The sequence below is a fragment of the Erythrolamprus reginae genome, chromosome 3, assembly GCF_031021105.1.
Source record: "Erythrolamprus reginae isolate rEryReg1 chromosome 3, rEryReg1.hap1, whole genome shotgun sequence".
Lineage (NCBI taxonomy): Eukaryota > Metazoa > Chordata > Lepidosauria > Squamata > Dipsadidae > Erythrolamprus > Erythrolamprus reginae.
Window position 1 is genome coordinate 86,926,768 of NC_091952.1, and position 23,203 is coordinate 86,949,970.

Sequence of the window (23,203 nt, forward strand, 5' to 3'; positions counted from 1 at the left end):
CAGATTCCCAGAATGTACATCATGTTTAACAAGAATTTTCTTTAAAAATGATGTCTTAGAGTTTTGAATATCCCGACTGTATATCAAGCAGTTACAAAACAAATGTTGGCTAATTACTGTGCAGTTATAAATTGTGATTATTTGTTGGCATAACAGAACTGCATGTACAATACATCCTTGACTTTTGGTGCCCCAAACAAATTATCACATCATATGGTATGGTAATGTATTCTTTGCAGATGTATTGATTTATGCATTGCTTTAATTATGTGATTTATTTTTAATTCTATGGAACAGAGCGTAACAACTTTGCTTACTTTGTTCACATGAATGAACTTTTGGGTAACAGTTCTATTGTCCCATCACTTGTTGCACATAAAGAAGAGAACAGTGAAAATTAATATGAGGAGAGAAAGTTTTAACTGTCAATAAGACAAATCTTTGTTGTATAAAAGCCCAAACCATTTCAGAAAACTCCTTTTTGAAGGTCACTGGGATTATTAAAGGACTCTATCCACCCCCCCAAGGCAAACACATCCACAGCATTCTTCCTAGCTGTAATGGATCTACAATCATTAATTTGTAAATATCTTCTCATTCTTGTTCATAGTGGCATAGCTTTTTTCCTCCACTGTTAATTTGTGTAAGTTTAGAGCTATTTCAAGCATAGTTGCACCTTTGTTAAACATGCAGCCTTTGAGATAGACTTCAAAGTGGCAACTAATGTGTTGCCACTTCTTTGTCTCTTAGTCAAAAGTGTCAGGCTACCCACCTACATAAACTTTTAAATGATTCACTTACCATCTTAATCATGCTTTCTTAACTATTTCAGAATTCTATTCACTTGTTTCTTCATGCTTTTGAAGATCCACATTTTGAATGTGTTCTGGTGATTTCTAAAAGATTGATTTGTTTGGTTACTGTTTACAAAATTACAGGCCCATTTTCAAAACACGTGTTTCCCTAAAATAACTTCCAAACTTTTAAAGAACCCAAGTCTAAAAAATGTAAACTAAAAGCTGCATTGTCATTTATGTGCTAAAACCATTAAAACATTTTCAGAGATTGAAACTTGCAGGATAAAGTAAACTCTTTTTAGAAGCTATTGCAGTCTCTGATGTTGCTGTGTGATATTTGAATTCTTTCTGTCTCCAACATAAACATGAACCCAACTAGTCTTACCTTTACTTAGCACTATCTTTCCTGCTTGGAGCAATCTGAATGATATTGCCAGAACAATGTAGAAAAATGGACGTGTTTGGTAATATATTTGGTAATACTGAGGCTAGACTTTCAATCCTGGGCCTAGAAAGTTTAGAACTAAGACGCCTTAAACAAGATCTAAGTATTGCCCACAAGATCATATGCTGCAACATCCTGCCTGTCGGCGACTACTTCAGCTTCAACCACAACAACACAAGAGCACACAACAGATTTAAACTTAATATTAACCGCTCCAAACTTGACTGTAAAAAATATGACTTCAGTAACCGAGTTGTCGAAGTGTGGAACTCATTACCGGACTCCATAGTGTCATCCCCAAACCCCCAACACTTTACCCTTAGATTATCTACGGTTGACCTATCCAGATTCCTAAGAGGTCAGTAAGGGGCGAGTACAAGTGCACTAGAGTGCCTTCCGTCCCCTATCCTATTGCTCTCCTATATTTCCTATACCTTTCTTCTATACCTATATCTCTTCTTCTATTCTTTCATTGATATGTTCTATTACTATATCTTCTTTTCTATTATTTCTTAGATATATTTTACTATGAGTATCTCCTCTATAACCTTCATCATGTATTTTACTATGTGTATATAGATATATACTCACTAAAACCCTCATTGTGTATTGGAATAAATAAAATAAATAAATAAATAAAAATAAATAAAATAAAAATAAATAAAATAAAAATAAAAATAAAAATAAAATAAATAAAATAAATAAAATAAATAAAATAAATAAAATAAATAAAATAAAATAAAATAAAATAAAATAAAATAAAATAAAATAAAATAAAATAAAATAAAATAAAATAAAATAAAATAAAATAAAATAAAATAAAATAAAATAAAATAAAATAAAATAAAATAAAATAAAATAAAATAAAATAAAATAAAATAAAATAAAATAAAATGATAAAATAAAAAGATAAAATAAGATAAAATAAGATAAAATAAAATAAAATAAAAAAACTATTTGCTGCACATTTCCAAATCTCATCTTTCTTTCTTTTTTTGCCTGAACTCAATAGCCATTTCAGCATGGTTAGCTCCAGATTATGTGTTTTACTTAGATTATAGATGGTAAGACAGAAAACAATTCTCTTTGTGAGTCATTGTGCAAACTTGGTCAGCTCAAGACGCAGAATAAAAACTCAACAGGCAGGATGATGTTAAAGATGCAAATATATAAATAAATCTTACGTGATAGTTCTGAATATTCAGCCTGAAAGATCCAAGCAAAAAAATACAGGGAAAAGGGACCACCATTTTTTAAAGTGCTAGTTGTTATTATGTTTACCTGGGATAAAAACAATTCAGGTAATTATCTGAGGAAGGACCAAACACCAGAGATGATGAAGTAGCTGTCTTCTTTCTCTTTTCTTTGAGTTTGGATGGAATAGCCTTAAACAGATAGTAAATATAAACAGATGGTTTTTATTTTTTACCATCTGCAATGCAGAGTTAAGTCTTTTCCATTGGGCAAGAGGCACAAGTTATTGATTATACACCTGAATGATTATAGCAAAGAATTTTTAAGGCACTATTATTATGACATAAGCTTTTATGAATAGTGTTGGGCGAACCGAACTTGCACAGTTTGGGTTCGGCACGGATTTTGCGGTGTTCGGCATGCCGAACCCAAACATGACCTTGCTCGAAAGTCTGCGCAAAAGTTCGGCGTTTGACACGAACTCCACAATACACCAATCAACAGCGTTCTTTTTAGCTCAAGCCATGCGGTCTCCAGACATAAAATGCAAGAAAAGGCTGTGATTGGCCATGTGTCCCGCTGGCCAGTGATTGGCCAGTCAGATGCATGGCTTAGATTGGTCCAGAGGGGCACCTGACCTTCATCTATATGCAGTCCATCTCCATTGAAAGAGATAGTAGTTAGTTAGGGACAGTCCTGTTGCTGCTGCTGAGAGGGAGAAGTAAGTGGGGGAGATTTCAAAGAGCAATCTGCCTGCATCTGATTGCTGCTTCACTGAAATTGATATTTCTAAACTGTGACATTGTCTTCATTCAAGGTAAAGAAAGAAGAAAAGTTGTGTGGGCAGGGGGGTATACCAGCCTAGCAATCCAGCCAGGGCAGAAGAAGATAAAGGCAGGGGGGGCAGTTCCTCTCTCCTCCTGTTCCAGTTCTAAAGTGTTTTAATTTGATTTTGTGGGGAAAGCCAGCCAGGACCCAAGGGGGAAAAAATTCCTGAGACTGCAGTTCCTGTCTTCAACATTTCCAGTGTTTTCCAGTGCCTGTCTTCTCCTGGGTGCCACGTCTGACACCCAGGAACAAAGGCATTTAAGGTTCCTTATCCTGACCAAGACTGCAGTTCCTGTCTTCAACAGTTTTCCAGTGCCTGCATTTTGCTGGGTGCCACATCTGACACTCGTTGTCACCCCCCTCCAAAGCAGCAAGGCCGTTTCAGCCAGAAGCAGTGGAGTCTTTAATGCTCTTCATTGACACTTGTAACTGGGATGCCATGGGCCGTCCACCTGCCCCATCCCCAGTTGCAGACCTTGGGCTTCTGGATAGCTCGGAGCTTCTGCCAGAGAATAAGATGGTGTCCAGGGCATCATGGGGAAGGATGATGAGACCCAGATCCCTGCTCCTGCAGCTTACTGCAATTTTTAGGCTGAGAGGGAGGGTAGCGGGGAGGAGTGGGTGGAAGAAGGTTCTGATGGTGATGACAAGGTGCTAGATCCCATGGGGACCGATGGCCGGCAGGTGCCTGCTGCATACAGGATTGCTTGAGAAAAGCTGGTGCATCTTCCTGCTACTCCACGTCCCCCTGTTCACCCTCTTGCAAATATAATTTTGGGTAAACCCCAGGGCCACTTTCTTTCTCTGCATTTCCTTTTTCTGTCTAATCTAAAGCCTCTAGTGCTCTCTCTAAATTTAATTTGGGGTCAACCACAGGGCCACTTTCTTTCTCTGCCTTTCCTTTTTCTGTCTAATCTAAAGCCTCTAGTGCTCTCTCTAAATTTAATTTGGGGTCAACCAAAGGGACACCTTCTTTCTCTTCCTTTCCTTTTTCTATGTAAGAAAAAGCCACTAGAGTGCTCTGTCAATTTAATTTTAATAAAGCGTGGCTTCATTTCCAGAAGAGTTCGGGGTTTGGGTGGAGTTCGGGTTCAGGTTTAGTGAACTCACCCAAACTTCACCACGCAGTTCAGCCGAACTCACCGAACCCGAACTTCGTTGGGTTCGCCCATCACTATTTATGAACTATAATCTGCTTCAATACACATAAAAGATATTTTGAGAAATATCCTGTCTCACAGGAATGTGACATGCATTTGATGAAATGGAAAGTGAAACACAAAATTTATGTCATTTAAAAATGTTAATATTTAAGATACCACTAACTGTTGTTGTTATTGTTGATGTGGCTGTTTTGCTGTTAAAAATGCCTCTGTGAAAATAGAATTATTAAAATAGTTTTCTATAGCAATTAGTTTCAAAATGCTACTTATTTCTTACTCATTTCTACATTTCTGATAGAGAGAGCAATCTGTTTAATCTCTTTAAATGAACTTTATTTTAAATTTGACTTCAGATACAGCCTATGACCTTCAACAGCTCACCCCTGAAGAGGTCTCCTATACGACATTTCCATTTCAGATTCAGAAAGTCTGCAGCAGCTCTGATCTGAATTGTGCATTTGCAAAAGTCAATAAACACTTCATTTTTTACTCTTGTCTTGAAGGCAAATCCAACAACAACTAGAGATCTGTTTTCGATATTTCACATCACGATCGGCTGCATGATCTGTGCCGCTGACAAGGAAATGAATCTTGCTCTATTCGCTGATTTGTGTTCTTGTTTTTGAAAGCCTGACTCTGCTCTAAGAATGTGAACTTTTCTAGCCATAAATCTAAGGAAGACATATTTCATTTCCTCCCTCCATTTAGGTATATTTAATAATTGAATCCTTTTTTCCCCATTTCTCCTGTATTTGCAAGTGAGATCAACCATGAGGCAACGAGCAATCCCACAGGGGATGATTAAAGTAGAAAACACATTTCAGCTGAGGAAATTCTTCCAGTCTTGTGTTCTTTGAGGACCTAAACCTTGTCAGCTTGGCCCAATTCTCCTTGCAGAACAAACACATCCTGGTGGGAAGATACTTCAAGAGATGTTGGATGAGGGGTAGCTACTCAACTCCTCAGGAGATTATTTGCAATTAATCTGGGTCATCACTCTTCCTAAACTGGTGATCCAGATACTTCGGGATTACATCTTCTCCCACTTTTAGCTCCCGAGTTAAAACAAGAACAGTATCCATGGTAATTTATTGCTTTTCATTGTAAGATAAGACATGTGGTGACTCACCTGATTAGGACAGTGGGTTGACAATTTGCAAACTTATTCAAAACCCTAGTGCTGTTGTGTGATGGGGTGAGTTTCTGTCATTCAGTCCAGCTGCTGCCGACCCAACCATTTGAAAATGTGCAAATGTGAGTTGATAAATAGGTACCACATCGGTAGGCTCATTAAATCAGCCCTCAACTATGTATCAATCAGGCAACCAGAATGTCACCATGGAAGTACTTCGATACTTCTGACATAGAAGTATAGTATTGTTATTGATTTCACATCTAGAAGGACTCATGGAGTCTTGTTTTTGGTGGCCTTTAGATATAGTTCCAGGGATAACCACTTAAGGACTTGCATTTTCCTCATGTTTGGATTCTCCTCCTTGTTTTTCCAGGGATTTTCTTATGGTAACAAAAAGCACATTCTGCTAGTATAGTGATGAATCCAAGATTGTAGCTCAGAGGCATCTGCAAGAATTAGGGCTTTTGTCAAAGTGACTAACTGAGTTCAGCCAACAGGATGGACCTCCTCTGTTTCTATAAGGTCATGTAACATCAGGCCACATGGATCAAAAGAGGGAGCTGATGTCATATTAATGAGAGGCTGCTTTTGTCATTTGCCTTCCCTTGAGCCCTCTGTGAATTCATCTAGAATAGCCCCAAATGGTCAGGTCATCACAGCTGTGCAAAAGCTGGTCACAAATAAGTGAACTGGACATGCCTAAGAGAATCCCCCCAAAAGAATATTTTTCTTGTCAGTTTTCATCTTCCTATAAATAGTTTTAAAGGTGACCTTCCACTCATTACAGTATATAAAGTTGAGTCTTTCTGAATATATGAGCATACAGCATAACTTGCCATTATTATTTTTTTAAAAAAATATTTTGACCACACACCTACCTCAGATTTGTTTGAATGAACTTTCTGTACAGTAGGCCTTGACCAGAGGTGTAGGCAGGATTTTGAAGAGGCAGATGAGCTAGAGATCAAATTGCCAATGTACCCTGGATCATGGAGAAAGCTAGGGAGTTCCAGGAAAACATATACTTTTGCTTCATTGACTATGCTAAAGCCTTTGATTGTGTGGATCACAACAATTTTTGACAAGTTCTTAAAGAGATGAGACTACCAGACCATCTTACTTATCTCTAGAGAAACCTATATGAGGATCAAGAAGCAAAAGTGAGAACTGGACATGGAACTACTGATTGGTTCAAAATTGAGAAAGGAGTTCGGCAAGGCTATATACTGTTGCCCTGCCTATTTAACTTATATGCAAAGCACATCATTGGAAAGGCGGGGCTAGATGAATCAATAGTTGGAATTAAGACTGCTGGGAGAAATATCAACCACCTCAGATATGCAGATGATACCACTCTAATGGCAGAAAGTGAAGAGGAACGAAAGATTCTCTTGATGTGGGTGAAGGAGGAGAGTGCAAAAGTTGACTTGAAACTCAACATTAAGAAAACTAAGATCATAGTATTTGGTCCTCTCAATTTCTGGCAAATAGATGGGGAAGAAATGGAGGTACTGACAGATCTTATTTTCCTGGTCTCCAAGAATCCTGCAGATGGGGACTACAGACCAAGACAATAGGATTGCTAACTAAAAACTCTAGTTATTCTTTAATCACATTCCCTATTTTCTGGGTAGTTGTCTGAAACACAAGAGGGATAAGATTGAATTTATTCCATCTCAGTTGTTTCTTGGGAATGTGGAGAGCTTTGGCACTTAGTTCTTTTACTGCATCCATTGAAGACTTATAGGTGTCACTCCAAGACCACTAAAAGTATCTGATGTTACTTCCAGTTCGACATTTACTACAGCCTACCTCCAGTTCTGATCCTGATTTCATTCAACACTCTGTCTCTAGATCTTGCCAAGTTAAGAAATAGTTGACAACCTTACAACATTTACTTAATGTTTCACTACAGATATGTCACAGATAATAGCTGCCTGTCATTACCAATATATTGGTCTTCCATTGGTAATGACAATTTAGTACCAAGTTTAGAGGCTTTTTATGAAAGTGAAGTACTTCATAGTTGGGCTTCACATGCTGTAACAACCGGTTTGCCCATCAAAAATGTTTGCGTGCGACATCACAAAACATGGAACTTCACTTCTGGGTGCCAACTGCACATGCGTGCAATGTCAAACGACACAGAAATTCACTTGTGCGTGCCGTCTGCACATAGAAACATTGAAGATTGACGGCAGAAAAAGACCTAATGGTCCATCTAGTTTGCCCTTATACTATTTCCTGTATTTTACCTTAGGATAGATATATGTCTATCAAGGCATGTTTAAATTCATTTACTGTGGATTTACCAATCACGTCTGCTGGAAGTTTGTTCAAAGCATCTGCTACTACATATGTGCAGTGTTCAAACCACAGCAATATAGGAAGGGATTGAGCCTGGATGGGTGTGCCTGGGTGGGTAGGCCCACCCGCAGTTTTAGGTCACTACTACCAATTCACCTAAACCAGTCCGAACCAGCTAAATCCCACCTTTGAAATACTTCCATACAAGGATTCTGGATTAGTTACAGAGCTGTTCTGGATTATGTTAGTAGTGATGGAGAACTGATTTGATTTCTTTCAGGCACAGCTGTGATCTAGATAAGCATTATGCAAAGTTAAGATTTTAGAGCTATGGACAAAGCTATAGTTCTATCACTGTTACTGGCTTCTTCAACTCCTCCTCCTGTTATCTGGATAGTTTTGCAACTCCATCTCAGTGACTCTGACAAAAAAAACCCTTGGTAAAAATTATAACTTACAACTGAAATTTTTGTAGTGGAATGTATGAAATTCATTTATTCAGAATATGTAAGCTATGATATATAGCATATGTCCATGCTCTGATTTCAGAAATAGATATTTTTAATCGGTTGTTCTTTTTTAAGTCAGCAAGAACACAAGGACCACAAATGTGTTTTGCAAAACTGAACAAAAGTTTTCAAAAGAAGTTCTAAACACTTTGCCATTATATCTTAATGTCAGATATAACTCTTTGAATGAGTACCTATGTCTACATATTAAAAAGAAGGGTATTAAATTATTGTTACCTATTATTACTTAGAAGTTAAGAAAAATGTCTTAGTTCATTAACAAAATAACAGACAGAAGGCAAGTAATTCCCAAAACAATAAATGTGGCATTGTTCTTATTTTGTTACTGGACAATTGTTAGGTAATATGGAGGATAATTTTTTAAAAAAACTATTTTTATAAAGCTAAGAAAAAATACATGAGGAAGAAACACATTCCCATTTTCTGTATCATAAGGTGGATGTTACTTTTTGAAATTCCACGGAGGTTTTAAAGCTATTTAATGTTTCATTCAAATGCCATCATTATTCAACAACAAATTCAGATGATTGACTACTTAGCTGGGAGCCACTCAAGATTAAGTTTACCATACTTCTAAAGCATTATAGCTGCATAGAAACAAGTGATATATGACTTTAGAGATAGGATTACTATGGCTGACCTGCTCGCTGTTTAATTACAAAAAGATCCTTCAATTTCATCATGACATTTCCTCTTTTCCAGTGACACTAGTAATAATAATTAGGAATCTAAGAGCTGTTCAAGGACCCACACAAGGTGACCATTATGGAAAGAATAAATTTTGGAGAAAAGATTCTGTCTCCAGTGACTCTTGTGGTCACGATCCATCATAGAAATCCTGATCCCTCTACTCCAGAGAGTGTCCAACCTTGAAAACTTTAAGACCTGTGGACTTCAACTCCCAAAGCTCATTTTCCAAATATCATTTTACCTGGTAGTCAATGGAGTTGCTTGTGTTTACAAAAGAACACATAGTAGGAGACAGTTTCTCTAAGGAAGGGGTGTCCAACATTGGCAATTTTAAAACCTATGGACTTTAACTTCCAAAATGTTGGGTGAGGAATTCTGGGAGTTGAAGTTCACAAGTCTTAGAGTTGCCAAAGATTGACACCCCTACTCTACTATTTTTCTAAGGAGAAGAAGCAATAGGCAGGGCTGAACCCTAATAATCCTCTTCAGTTTAGCTATTTAACTCTCTCCTGAATTTAAGAGTCCTGGACCAATGAGTCCTGGATGCTTACCAGGGATGGGTTCTGACTTACCTCGCTGCTGGTTTGCTTCTTCACACACCACGTGAGCACGTGTGTGCACATACAATGCTAAACATCCAGCAAAAACAGGTTCTGTGCATGCACAGAAACAAAAAACCAAAATGGTGGGGCCTATGGTGCCACCATAGAGAGTGGCCATTGCTGTCGGTTCAGTGAGCAGGGGAAATTTCTGCTATTGGTTCTATAGAACAGGTACGAACCATCAAGAAGCCACCTCTGTTGTTAATTAATCAGGAACACTTCTTTCTTTGTTGAAGATGCCATAGTGCTTCTTACCACACAAAAAGTAAACTATATTGTAGTTTCTGGTATTGTAGATTTCTTTTTTTTTTGGGGGGGGGGGGTTGTTTTAAAAAGGCTTTGTTTAAACAGTTAAAACATACAAAATCCATAAACATACTTACAGTCATACAATTCAATAGGTATTGATTAAATAGAAAAGAAATAAGGATAAATAGAAAGGAATAAAAAGAGAAAAAGGGAAAGTAAGGAGGAGAAATAAGGATAGCCAACTGTTGCCATTGGCTCTAGTGGTTGAGCGAACTGTTTATGAGTGTTTTGTAAAGTTAACAAATTTTATTTCCATAAATATAATCATGAATTAAGTAAGAAGTTTGTTCAAAATAGTAAATGCATATGGTATGAGTTCTACCAAGGTGAAATACATTAATATGTAATCTGCTGGTTAGTAGTGTCATGTTCTTTAGAGTCTATGTAGGATATTTTGGAGAAAATTTTGATTCCATCGGTTGGTGGTAAGTCCTGGTTATTTTATGTATCTTCAGTACTGACGTGTTGTTTGTTTGTATTTTTTCGGTTTTTCAGATATTGTAAATTTCTTTGCAGGATTATCTTTTCCCAACAAGGTGCCATCAAGTTACGAATTCCTGAACTGTATCATGGAGAAGCAAATCTTAGATATAGTAGACATGGTAGTTAGTGGAAAAACAGTATGGTGCAGTAGTTAAGGTGTTTGACTAAGATTTAGGTTCAAGTTCATACTCAACTAGTGAACTCTAGTGATTTCAAGCCAGTCATTTCTCTCTCAGATGTATCTACCTATTGTTCTGGAAAATAACTGAAGGATAGAGAGTTATGTATATTATTTGAATTCTCAGATAGAACATTAATCTAACAAACCAACAAATATAATAGGTTAGCTATTTAATCAACCTTTGTTCAAATGTAGTTATACTTAGTTGAATACGTTAAGAGATTTTCAGGACAAAGCACACACACAAAAACACTCACAACCCACCCAACCCCAACTATTGGAAAGAAGTGATGGGCAAATGGATGTAAAAGTTAAAAGAGAGAGAAAGAAGACAGAGAAGAAAAATGGTTTTACCTAAATGAATAGTTAATTTAAATGATTATGCCTTTTCTCTCTATCCAGTGCATTTCTTCTTTTTCAGTTTAATGTAGCCTTATTAGAGATTATCTTAAAAGGGACAAATTTCTCTCTTGAAAGCAAATTTTGTAAATGGCCACATTTCCATGCATAGTACTGCAATTAGCATTTCACTAATGAACTCCTTAAATTTAATCAACATAATTGGTGCCAATTTTGACAAAATGGATTAATCCAGCCGCGAGGAAGAATCTAGAAAATGTACAGGTATCTTAAACAACAGCCCAATGGCTCTGATCATTATAGAATTAAAATCAATCGTGACGTGAGGCACCTTGCATTCAGCACAGGATGCTTGCAATCTGGAGATATACATTCTGCACAGGTGACCTTACATGGTTGAGATACTGTGATTCAGGAGCTGAAGATGGCAGCCACATGGTACTCAGACCTCCCATATGTCTACCCAAAAACATAGTGAAGTGAGTTAGGCTGAGAGAAAAGGCTTTACAGTACTCCGCTACTCAGTGAGCTGCTGTGGCCGATTAAGGACCAGATTGAAGAGTGTTCAGAAATTTCAGATCATGCAGAATGCAGCTGTGAGAGCAATCATGGGCTTTCCCAAATATGCCCAAACTTTGGCCACCTAATGAGAAGGAAGAAGTCACTGGAGAAGAGCCTAATGCTGGGAAAGATTGAGGGCAAAAGAAGAAGGGGACGATAGAGAATGTGGTGGCGGGATGGAGTCACTGAAGCAGTCAGTAGGTGTGAATTTAAATGGACTCCAGGGGATAGCAGAGAACAGGAAGGCCTAGAGGAACGCTGTCCATAGGGTCACGACAGGTCGGACATATTTCGCAACTAACAACAAATATCATAATTATGTTTAATTGTATAAAGTTTTTTTTTAAAAAAAAATGTGTTTCTGTAAATAAAACAATTTGAAATAACTTAGAACATATATAAAGACATGCAATGTTTACCAAACATCAACCCCCATGGACAATTGATTATATACATTACATTAAATATTTAAATGGGTTGCCATTTTCTTCTCAGCAGTTCTTTATTCATTTGACACAAGACCTTTGAACTGTTCCTAAGTACAGGATCATTTTTTGTGGGACAAAAACAAAATAATTATATTGGGATTTGTCTATAGGGTCTGACTTTTGGTATACCCTGTGGTTTTGTATGCATCTCTGGATGTTTGTGTCATATTTTTCGAAGTATAAGACGCACCAGAGTATAAGATGCACCTTAGTTTGGGGGAGGCAAAATAGGGGAAAATATCTACCTACCAGATATTCATCAGGCTAGTGTCCTTAGACTGTTCAGCTTCAGTACATTATTTTATCCCCTGGTTGTTCTGCTGGGCTCAGACACACACAAGCACTTGAAAGTTCAAAAACAATGTTCTTTATCACAAAAATTCAAAAGAAATGACGTACCCTTTTTGTATTGCAAAGAGTTCTCATCCCAAAACAACCTGGTAGTCTGTACAATCCTCTTAATCAGTCCTTAAGTACTTAGCTAGCAGCTGTGAAGGAACGTCACAGCCCTCCTTCTTCCACGAAGTGAAGCACACACACTTTGCTCTGCTTTGGTTTCAAAGTCGTGAAAAATCAACAAACAAAGTCCGGAAAGATAATCTTCCACAACGGCCAAGCCAGCACACTGCTATTTATATCAGCAGCTCTAATTACTGGAGCCCCACCCAAACATAGGTGGCCTCTCTTATCTCCTGTAATATTTTTTCAATTGGTCTCTTCGATGCATAATTCTGCGCATGCGTGGGTCTAAGACTTCCTCATCCGAATCCACCGAAGATAATGGAGATTGGCTTCCTGGGCTGTGTGCCAAGCCCCCCTCTTTCAAGTCACCCCCACCTTCTTCTTCATCCGAGGAAACTGCACTACCTGACTCTGTCGGCAATAAAACAGGCCTATGACATGTTGATGTTTCCCCTGCATCCACCTCCACAGTCCTTGGGGCAGGAGCTGGGCCAGAGCCAACCACAACACTGGTTAGGGCTGAAAAAGCCTTTTTCAGAGGGAATAGGAATGAAAACAAGCCTGCAAATACTTAGGGCTGGAAAAAACGTTTTTTGGAGGGAAAGGGAAACCAGGAAGATCATTAGCACCTAATTAGGCTGGGGGGAAAAGCTTCATAAAAGCTACATCCGGAAGTATAAGACACACCCAAATTTTCAGCCTCTTTTAGGGAAGAAAAGGATGCATCTTATACTTGGAAAAAACAGTAATTATAATCTACCTACATCAGGTGGGAAATGAAAGAAAATAAACCTGCCTAGAGAACATGAGATTATTTAGGACTACTGTATCTGAGTTGTAATTCTGGGTGTCTAGTAGATGGCCTCATGGAGAGTTCGGAATTGGAGTTCATACATCTTAAAGTTGCCAAATTTGAAAATCATTTTAGAGTCTAGTATCAAGAAGGTAGTAAGTTCTTGAGCCAGGGAATAGTTTCATCCAGGTGTCCAGTATTAGTGGTAACAAGTAGTATCCAGAGAGCTACAATTTTGCTGCCTTGGGTAGTAATCTACATGTACTGAAGCCAAGGTGTGAATAATTAGATATACATTTTTGTTTTTCCTTGATCAGGATTGACCTTTATTACACTTGCATGTTAAAGCCATTTCTGGGGAAATTATCAAACAAAACCTTGAAATGTTCTAAGCAAAATCCACAGCGTCACTATGCCTGTAAGCAACACATTAAAGTTAGGAAATAGGGCTCTGTATTCAGAGCTCTGTATGGATTGCTGGAACATTGCAAATTGCTGCATTTTTTTGTTGCTAATATGTAATTAAGTGCTCTGTGAAGCACTGTGGGAGACAGAGCTTTACAAAAAGCTAACAGTTGCAAAAAAAGAATCATCAAATCTGATTGGGTTTTAGAAATCTCCACAGCATTTAAAGCCAAGTATTTAAAGGAATAGGTGAAGATGCTCACAATAGTCTCCTTATATTTTTGGCTATGTGTCTATTTGCATTAGTGGCAAATATCTGTAACTCAGGTGAAGGATGACAGTATAGTTTTATTCTCTAAGTTTATGGGTAGGTTTCTGAATGTTTTGTAGATGTGTTAGTAATTTGCCACATAATTACATATTAAACTTCAACTCTCTGTTTGCAGCAATATGACATGTTCCAAATTAATTGACATACCAAAACAGCTCTCTCTTGCTCCATTTTTATATAGGTTTAATTCCAAGACTGCTTTCTTCTAGGTTGAACAAAATATGGCTGGCCTCCAACCAACATTGATTAAGACAGCTTCTTTCTAGACTAATGAACAACAAGAGGAGGGTTTTTATCAGGATCACAAGTGCAGAGGAGAATGTTAAATCTTCCCTTTCTATTGGCGGAAGATCAGATAATATTGTCCCATCCTTTTTTTTAAAAAAGTGATTTCTGTTTATTTCTGTTTGTTAATTTGGCACAAAGGCTCTTTTGAAAAAAAAAAATCAATATTGATGTGATGCACCATCCAATCCCAACCAAGGATTTGTGAAAGATATCATATTATCGTATCAGAATTTCTAGTTAAAAAGGCACAATTAGAATCCAATTTCTACGAAAGGCATCAATTTTGCAATAACTTTAATTCTGAATGGATTGTACTCTGTGCAGAATGTCTATAGCCACTCAAAGTTCTCAAAAGAACTAATTTAGCCGCTAGTTTTCTCCTTTTGCATTTGGATTCTCCTTGAGTAGGGTAGTTGGCTATTCAACATACAGGGAGAAGAGAAAGAAGCAAAAAGTAAGATTATCTCTGCAGATTATTTTCAGATCCATTTTTCCATCAGACAGATTCCAGAAGTCAAAAAATGATATATGCTGCTGTAGATTTAGCAGATCTGAAATAAACTGATCTGAAATATTGCAAATACTTTAAAAAATATGCAAAGCTAATAACTTCGAAGATTGGAATGTTTTTAATCTTTCCGTTAATGCCTTGCAAAATATAATGATTGGTGATCGGTATCTTTTATTATTGTCCTCCATTTTGTAGGAACATTGCTCTTCTTAGATGCTCTTTAAACTATTTTAATTTATGTTTTTAATCAGTTAACACAAAATTAATTTTTCTTTTAATAGAATGCCTTGGGAGAGTTAGACTGGAACAATTCGCTTAACCGGATCTATCTCCTTGCTTATGATACTTCATATATCTAGAATTCAAATAAGATGAAGCTGGACTATTGGAAGTATCTTTCACATTAATATAGATGTATTTTATGTATGTGACTGGTATAGGAGAGAATGGGGAAAAGAAATAAGAAGTATTTGTTTCCCTTGTCCACTTGACTGATCCTTCAACTACTGACATGTTCCAAAATGACTTGAATCAATATTCTGTCATAGAAATTTACTGCCATGCATGGAGGTGGGTTTTGGAGGAGGGGGGCATGTTTCTGTGTTTGACAGATTTCAGTGAGGAAAAGTGATGATACAAGTGTCCTGACATCCTAGTGTCAACCCAGATACGTAAGTCATGTGTTCTGATGAACATGTCATTTGTTCCACTTTTTCTCCTCTAGATACAGGTAATCCCTTAGTGAATGTTTGAAGTTACGTAATAAGCATCCCCTAGCATTTACGAACAAGTCCTAAAACTATGAATCTTGCAGCAGCACGGCAGTTGTTCACCTTTATGAACAACTGCAGAGACTCTGCAGCATTTGTCCTGAATGTTACTGCCGAAAATGGAGGTTTGTAGGAGCAGATCCGACCCTCTAATGCTTTGCTTGGGCCTCACCTAGCACATTTCAAACTGAAATGGAGCTCCTGAGGGATGGAGGTCTAACTCCTGAGGGATAAAGCTCTAACACTCCATTCTGGATTGCGCAGGTGGATCCATTCCTCGGGAGCTCCATTTCATCCTGCAAAGTGCCAACGGAGGCTTGCAGAGGCCCAAATGGAGCTGCAGAGGGTTGCATATGGCTGAGAGGCTGGAGAAGAGGCTGCTTGCTAGATCTTCATTAGGTAAGTGACATATGGCAGGTTAGATTGCGGTGATTGTGAAAGCAAATTAGGTATTAGCTCTGGCCCAGCTCCTGCCCCAAGGAATGTGGAGGTGGATGTGGGGGAGACATCCACATGCCTCAGGCCTGTTTTGTTTCCAATGGAATCTGCCGACAAAGCCTCCTCTGACCAAGGAAGCGTGAGTGACAGGGAAGAGGGGAGTTTGGCAGACATCCCAGGAGGAGATCAGTCATCTGTATCATCCCTGGATTCTGAACAAGAATTAATGACACATCCACGCATGCGTAGAGTGATGCGTAGGAGACAACAACTGAAGGATTATTACAAGAGAAAATGAGGCCACCTGTGTTTGGGTGGGGCTGCTGTAATTAGTGCTACAGATAAAAGTGCAGCCTGGTGTTTTAGCCTCATGGCAGTTTATCTGATTCATTGTTTCGTCAAGATCGTGGTTTTTGCTGTTCAGGATTGTGTGTGTGGACTCTCTGGACTTTAGAATTGGACTCAATTTCCCAGTTATTGAGTGAGCAATTGGCCTGCATTTAACCTGTGCCTTGTGTGTACCAGAAAATCCCTTTGACATTTAAAAAGGGAGCTGTTTCTGTTTTTTCTGTTTATAGAAACTTTTGGGTTTTCCTTTTATCGTGTGGTGTGTGTCTTCCTGGACTAATTACTCTGTAATTACGGGCGGTTGAGACACGCTGGCAGAACAGGTATTTCAGTGGGGAGGCCTTGGGTGGTCCTAGGCAGGTGGCCTGTTCTATCACTAGGCCCCCATGGCCTTCTCCACCCTCATGTGCACATAATGAGCATCATATTCCCATTCAAGGTACGAGATTCACTCCCACAAATCCTTGGGTTATAAATTGAATGGGCAGGCTCCATTACATTCATAACTTGAGGACTACTTGTATATTTATCAAGATTAGTTAAAAATAAATGTACAATATTTTGCTTTGAGATTTATGAGATTTATTAAAAGATTACTTTTTATGCTATTCTCTACCACTTACTCTGATGCATCATTTTCAAAGGAACTCTTAGCTGTTAAGAAATGGCACCATGCCAAAAAGGAGATTATAGAGTTAACTCTTTGTTCTAGGGAGACAAGGGGATCCTAGTCCACTCTCTGTTCTATCCTGTAGCAGCAACATGCCTGTGGAAGGGGTGTGCCCCACTATTTGAGAAGGACTTCTCTAGAAGAAGTATGCCATGTGCCAAAGGCCATCCCTCTATCTTGGACTAAAGAATTCTACCATATTTGTTGGTCAGCTACTGCTTTTAGCTTTTGAGAAAAGGAGAAAACTTCCCTCTGTCCCCCTTTGCCCACATCATGCATGATATTTTAAAATGCCCCAATCTTTTCAGTTCTTCTTCAGATCTTCCTCCTCGGTTGCAGACTTTGTTACAGGACAGGACTTATTTCCCAATGAATTGTACTTCCCTAGTTTTACAGAAATTATGGCTTCCAAAGAGTTTGATTCACAACATAGAGATTTTTTCCACACTTTAATTTATGGCAGACCATGTTAACAAAACAACCTTATCTTTAATTGATCCCTGCAGAAGACTTGTCCAAGTAGCTTTTATCATCACATGCATTTTAATGAATTGTTTATAAGCCATTTTGAAGTACCAAGATCAGGACAGTTACTGTGAGCAGCAAATGGGTCAAAAAAGAGATTCATTTTCTTCCCAGGCCAAAAATAAAAAATGCAGTTTGCAAAAAAACCCAACAACCAAACCAACAACCCAAAACAACAACAAAAACCCAACAACTTGAATATGCTTAGTGAGAAACATCAACATCTCAACAGAGGCATTACAGGTAAAGCTGTCTTGTAAGGAAATTCTGAAAATATTTTAGGGAGTGAATAAACAGAAAATGTTAATATTGGGGGATAATAATGTCTGGTTCTTCTGTGCATTTGCAAGAAGAAAATGGAGCTCAGAAAACCCAATAAACCCAACAGCAAAAATTAAGTCGTACCGCTTTAACTAAAACCATGAATGAAATTCCAAAAAACTTTTACAGAACTGAAGGAGATGTAGATGTAGCATGTCCAGCAGCAAATATAAGAGCTGTGGTGGTGCAGTGGTTAGAATGCAGTACTGCAGGCTACACCTGCTGATTGCCAGCTGCTAGCAGTTTGGCAGTTCAGTTCTCACCAGCTCAAGGTTGACTCAGCCTTCCATCCTTCCAAGGTGGATAAGATGAGGACCCAAATTGTTGGGGAAAATATGCTAACTCTGTAAATTTCCTAGACAGGTTTTTAAATCACAGTAAAGTGGTATATAAGTCTAAGTGCTATTGCTATTCTGATCCTGGGAAGCTCCATAATGCCTCTAGATTAGTAACCATAACTATGACAGGTATGACTTTGTCTATTTTCTCTTCAATCTAATGGCCATCACTACATTTTTCTGCAGACAGTAGGTTCCCTTGTAATTAGGGATGAGTGAAATAGGTTGGCAGTTAAAATCATTGATGAAGTGTGAAACCCGTGTCAATCAGTATTGATTTGATTTGATCTGAAAATTCAAGATTCAAAGAAGGAGTCAGAATTGAACTTTGAGATGGGGAAGTTAATCAGTTCAATTCAAATTGATGAGTAAGAGCCATGGGGGCACAGTGGTTAGAGTGCAGTATTGCAGGCTGCTACTGCTGCTGCCTGCCTGCAATCTGGCAGTTCAAATCTCATCAGGCTCAAGTTTGACTCAGCCTTCCATCCTTCTAAGGTGGGTAAAATGAAGACACAAATTGTTGGGGGCAATATGCTGACTCTGTAAGCCTCTTAGAAAGAGCTGTAAAGCATTATGAAGCATTACCAATCCACTCAAAACAGAATATCCTACGAAAATAGACTAACAATCCTGGGCCTGGAAAGCCTAGAACTACAGCGCCTAAAACACGATTTGAGTATTGCCCACAAGATCATATGCTGCAACGTCCTACTGGTCAATGACTACTTCAGCTTCAACCGCAACAACACAAGAGCACGCAACAGATCCAAACTTAATACGAACCACTCCAAACTTGACTGTAAAAAATATGATTTCAACAATCGAGTTATCGAAGCGTGGAACTCATTACCAGACTCAATTGTGTCAACCCTTAACCCCCAACATTTCTCCCTTAGACTCTCCACGATTGACCTCTCCAGGTTCCTAAGAGGCCAGTAAGGGGCGTACATAAGTGCACTGGTGTGCCTTTCGTCCCCTGTCCAATTGTCCTTCCTTTCTTTCATCTATCATATATATTCTCTTCCTTTCATATATCCTCTCCTCTAAGTTCACCTTTACCCTTATATATATTACCACATGTCTTTTTTTCTTCCTATGTATTTGTGTATTGGACAAATGAATAAATAAATAAGTATATAAGTCTAGCAGCCTATTGCTAATAGAAGAAATTGTTTCAGAGAGAAGGATTTATTCATAGGTGGGGAAGCATCAAAGTACCAGCAACCCTGGGGAAGCATCAAAGTACCAGCAACTTCTGTAATTTTGACAGAATGGAATGAAAATAGAAGAGGTGAGAGACTTTTTGCAGTAGATCAATTCTGCTAAGCTATCAACAACATTACTTTAAAGGTCTCACTACAATAAAACGTTGGGACTTCTGTATCACAGGGATGAGGGAAGAATATCATGGCAGCTACCGAATTGTACAATAAAGAGCCTATGTTGCACAAAAAGAACTAATGCAAAAAGTTTCCTACTCCACTTTCAATTACAACTTTCAAAGTGGAATAAAAGTATGTTCTTACTTTTCTATGTACTTTTGTAGAACTCCACAGCTGGTGTAACCCTGAAAAATGCCCACAGAGAGATCCTTGAGGGCTCCTATTGTTGGCTGCTTCTGATCAATGGGCTGTGTGTAGTGTCACAAGGGCAGACCAAAGCTGCCTGGCAAACTTGATTCTTGCTCCTCGGAGTTAGATTTGATGCATTTCTTTACAGGATCAAACTGCAAGCTTAAAAAAGGGGATTTATTATCTATTTAAATTTAGCATCAAAAATAATAATTGCCCAACACTGGAAAACTCTAGAAAACAGAACAATTGAAACATAGAAACATAGAAGTCTGACGGCAGAAAAAGACCTCATGATCCATCTTGTCTGCCCTTATACTATTTTCTGTATTTTATCTTAGGATGGATATATGTTTATCCCAGGCATGTTTAAATTCAGTTACTGTGGATTTATCTACCACGTCTGCTGGAAATTTGTTCCAAGGATCTACTACTCTTTCAGTAAAATAATATTTTCTCATGTTGCTTTTGATCTTTCCCCCAACTAACTTCAGATTGTGTCCCCTTGTTCTTGTGTTCTTTCCTATTAAAAACACTTCCCTCCTGGACCTTATTTAACATATTTAAATGTTTCGATCATGTCCCCCCTTTTCCTTCTGTCCTCCAGACTATACAGATTGAGTTCATTAAGTCTTTCCTGATACGTTTTATGCTTAAGATCTTCCACCATTCTTGTAGCTCGTCTTTGGACCCGTTCAATTTTGTCAATATCTTTTTGTAGGTGAGATCTCCGGAACTGAACACAGCATTCCAAATGTGGTCTCACCAGCGCTCTATATAGCGGGATCATAATCTCCCTCTTCCTGCTTGTTATACCTCTAGCTATGCAGCCAAGCATCCTACTTGCTTTCCCTACCGCCTGACTGCAATTGAGATGTGAATTAATGAGGTCTCTTCAATTGCCACATTAGAGGAAAAAATTACAAAGTTGAAATACCGATAGCCCTCAACTTATAACTGTTCATTTAGTGACTGCTCAAAGTGACCTTTTTTCACACTTATTGTAACATCTTCAAGGTCACATGATCAAAACTCACCTGTATTTATGACAGTTGCAATATCCTGGGGTCATGTCAGAGGTGGGACACTCTTACCTTCCCTACCGATTTGCAAACGTGAGTGCATGTGCTTCATCTGCACATGTGCACGGCCTTCTGTACATGCGCAGTGCTTGCACATTATGTCATGGCAGGTGGGCGGATCCTCCCGCAGTCACCGCTACCAGATCACGTGATCTGGAGAAAACTGGCTGAATACCATCACTGGCTCATGTGATTATTATTATTATTATTATTTATTATTTATTAGATTTGTATGCCGCCCCTTTCCGTAGACTCGTGATCCCCTTTTGACAAGCAAAGTTAGGGAGGAAGTCAGATTTACTTAACAAGCCTGCTACTAATTTGAGAGCTAAAAACTGTGACAAGAAAGGTCATAAAAACTGGCAGAACTCATTTAACAACTATCTCGCTTAACAACAGAAAACTTCATTTCAATTGTGGCTGTAAATCAAGGAATCACCGTTTTTTAAAATTTGGATGGATTTTATGATTTACCTCAATAGGAATAGATGATAATTTGTTAATACTTTACGTATGTGGTAAATTTGTACATCTATAGTACCTGCCTGTCCTTATTTTAGTAGATTTGTTTCTATTTTCTACTTTTTTTTCTCCATGCATCTTGGGTCTATGTTAATGCAGTTGCCTGAGAATGTTTGATAGTTCAATAGAAAGGAATTATGGCCTGTTGCCAGTCTCTAGGGTTAGCTAGCTAGTTGGTTGGTTAATTAACAGAGATAGCAATTGCATTAGAATTTACAGAAACTGGCACAAAACATTTGAGACAGCTTGGAAACTTTATCATTTGTCTCAAAAGTGAAGTTTGATCCCAGACTGTGAATTGGTCTGCAGCCCATATTAGAATGTTGGGAGTTGATCTGAAGTCCCAGGTATGTTGGCAGAAATAGCAAAAAATCCCTCCCATAACACATGAAGAAAGGCAGAACTTAAGGATTATGGCTGAATACAATAAAGATGCTGACAGCTGAAAAAGTGAATGAAGCTTGAAGTGAAAACTTACATCGGTCTACTATCCCGAAGGTGCACCGATAAGCAGAATTTAATAAGGTAGTACAATTCATTTATTAACAACAACAACAATAATAACAATAACAATAACAATTTATTAGATTTGTATGCTGCCCCTCTCTGAAGACTCAGGGCGGCTCACAACAATAGTGAACAATATAAATAAATCCAATACAGTGATCCCCCGGGTATTGCGATCCCGATCATTGCGAAACGGCTATATGGCGATTTTTCAACCCGGAAGTAAAAACACCATCTGCGCATGCGCACCCTTTTTTCTATGGCCACGCATGCGTAGATGGCGCCGGGCAGATCAGCTGCTGGGCGGCTTCCCTGGGTCTTCCCCCTCTTGCTGGCGGGAGGGCGAGCGGCGGGCATCAGCGAGGAGTTTGCGTGGGCGGCAGGGAAACCCCAGCGCCGCTTCCCAGCTGAGTCCTGAAGCCAAACGCGGAAGTTCGCTTCAGGACTCAGCTGGGAAGCGGCGCGAGCAAACGGTGTGGGCGGGCGAAGGGCGGGCGAGCGGCAGCGAGGAGTTTGCGTGGGCGTTGGGGAAACCCCAGCGCCGCTTCCCAGCTGAGTCCCGAAGCCAAACGCGGAAGTTCGCCTTTGCCTTCTGGCTTCAGGACTCAGCTGGGAAGCGGCGCGAGCGAACGGCGTGGGCGGGCGAAGGGCGGGGCGAGCGGCGGGGCGCGCGGGGAGGCAGGCGGCGGACAAGCGGCGGGCGGACAAGACAAGCGGCGGGCGCGGCAGCAGCGAGGAGTTTGCGTGGGCGGCGGGGAAACCCCAATCTTCGGCTCCTCGCTGCTGCGGCGGAAGCAAAAACACCATCTGCGCATGCGCAGATGGTGTTTTTACTTCCGCAGCGCTACTTCGCGAAAAACCGATCATTGCGAGGGGTCCTGGAACGGAACCCTCGCAATAATCGGGGGACCACTACTTAAAAACACTATCTAAAAACCCTTATCATTAAAATAACCACACAACCCAATCATATCATACATAAGGGGTGAGGTATCATCAGTATGCTGATGATATCCAGTTATACATCTCTACCCCATATCCAGTCAGGCTGTTGGGGTCTGGATGGGTGTCAACAAGCTCAAACTCAACCCCAACAAGACGGAGTGGCTGTGGGTTTTGCCTCCCAAGGACAATTCCATCTGGCTGTGCATTACCCTGGAGGGGAATTATTGCCCCCCTTGAAGAGGGTACGCAACTTGGGCATCCTCCTCGATCCACAGCTAACATTGGAACATCATCTTTCAGCTG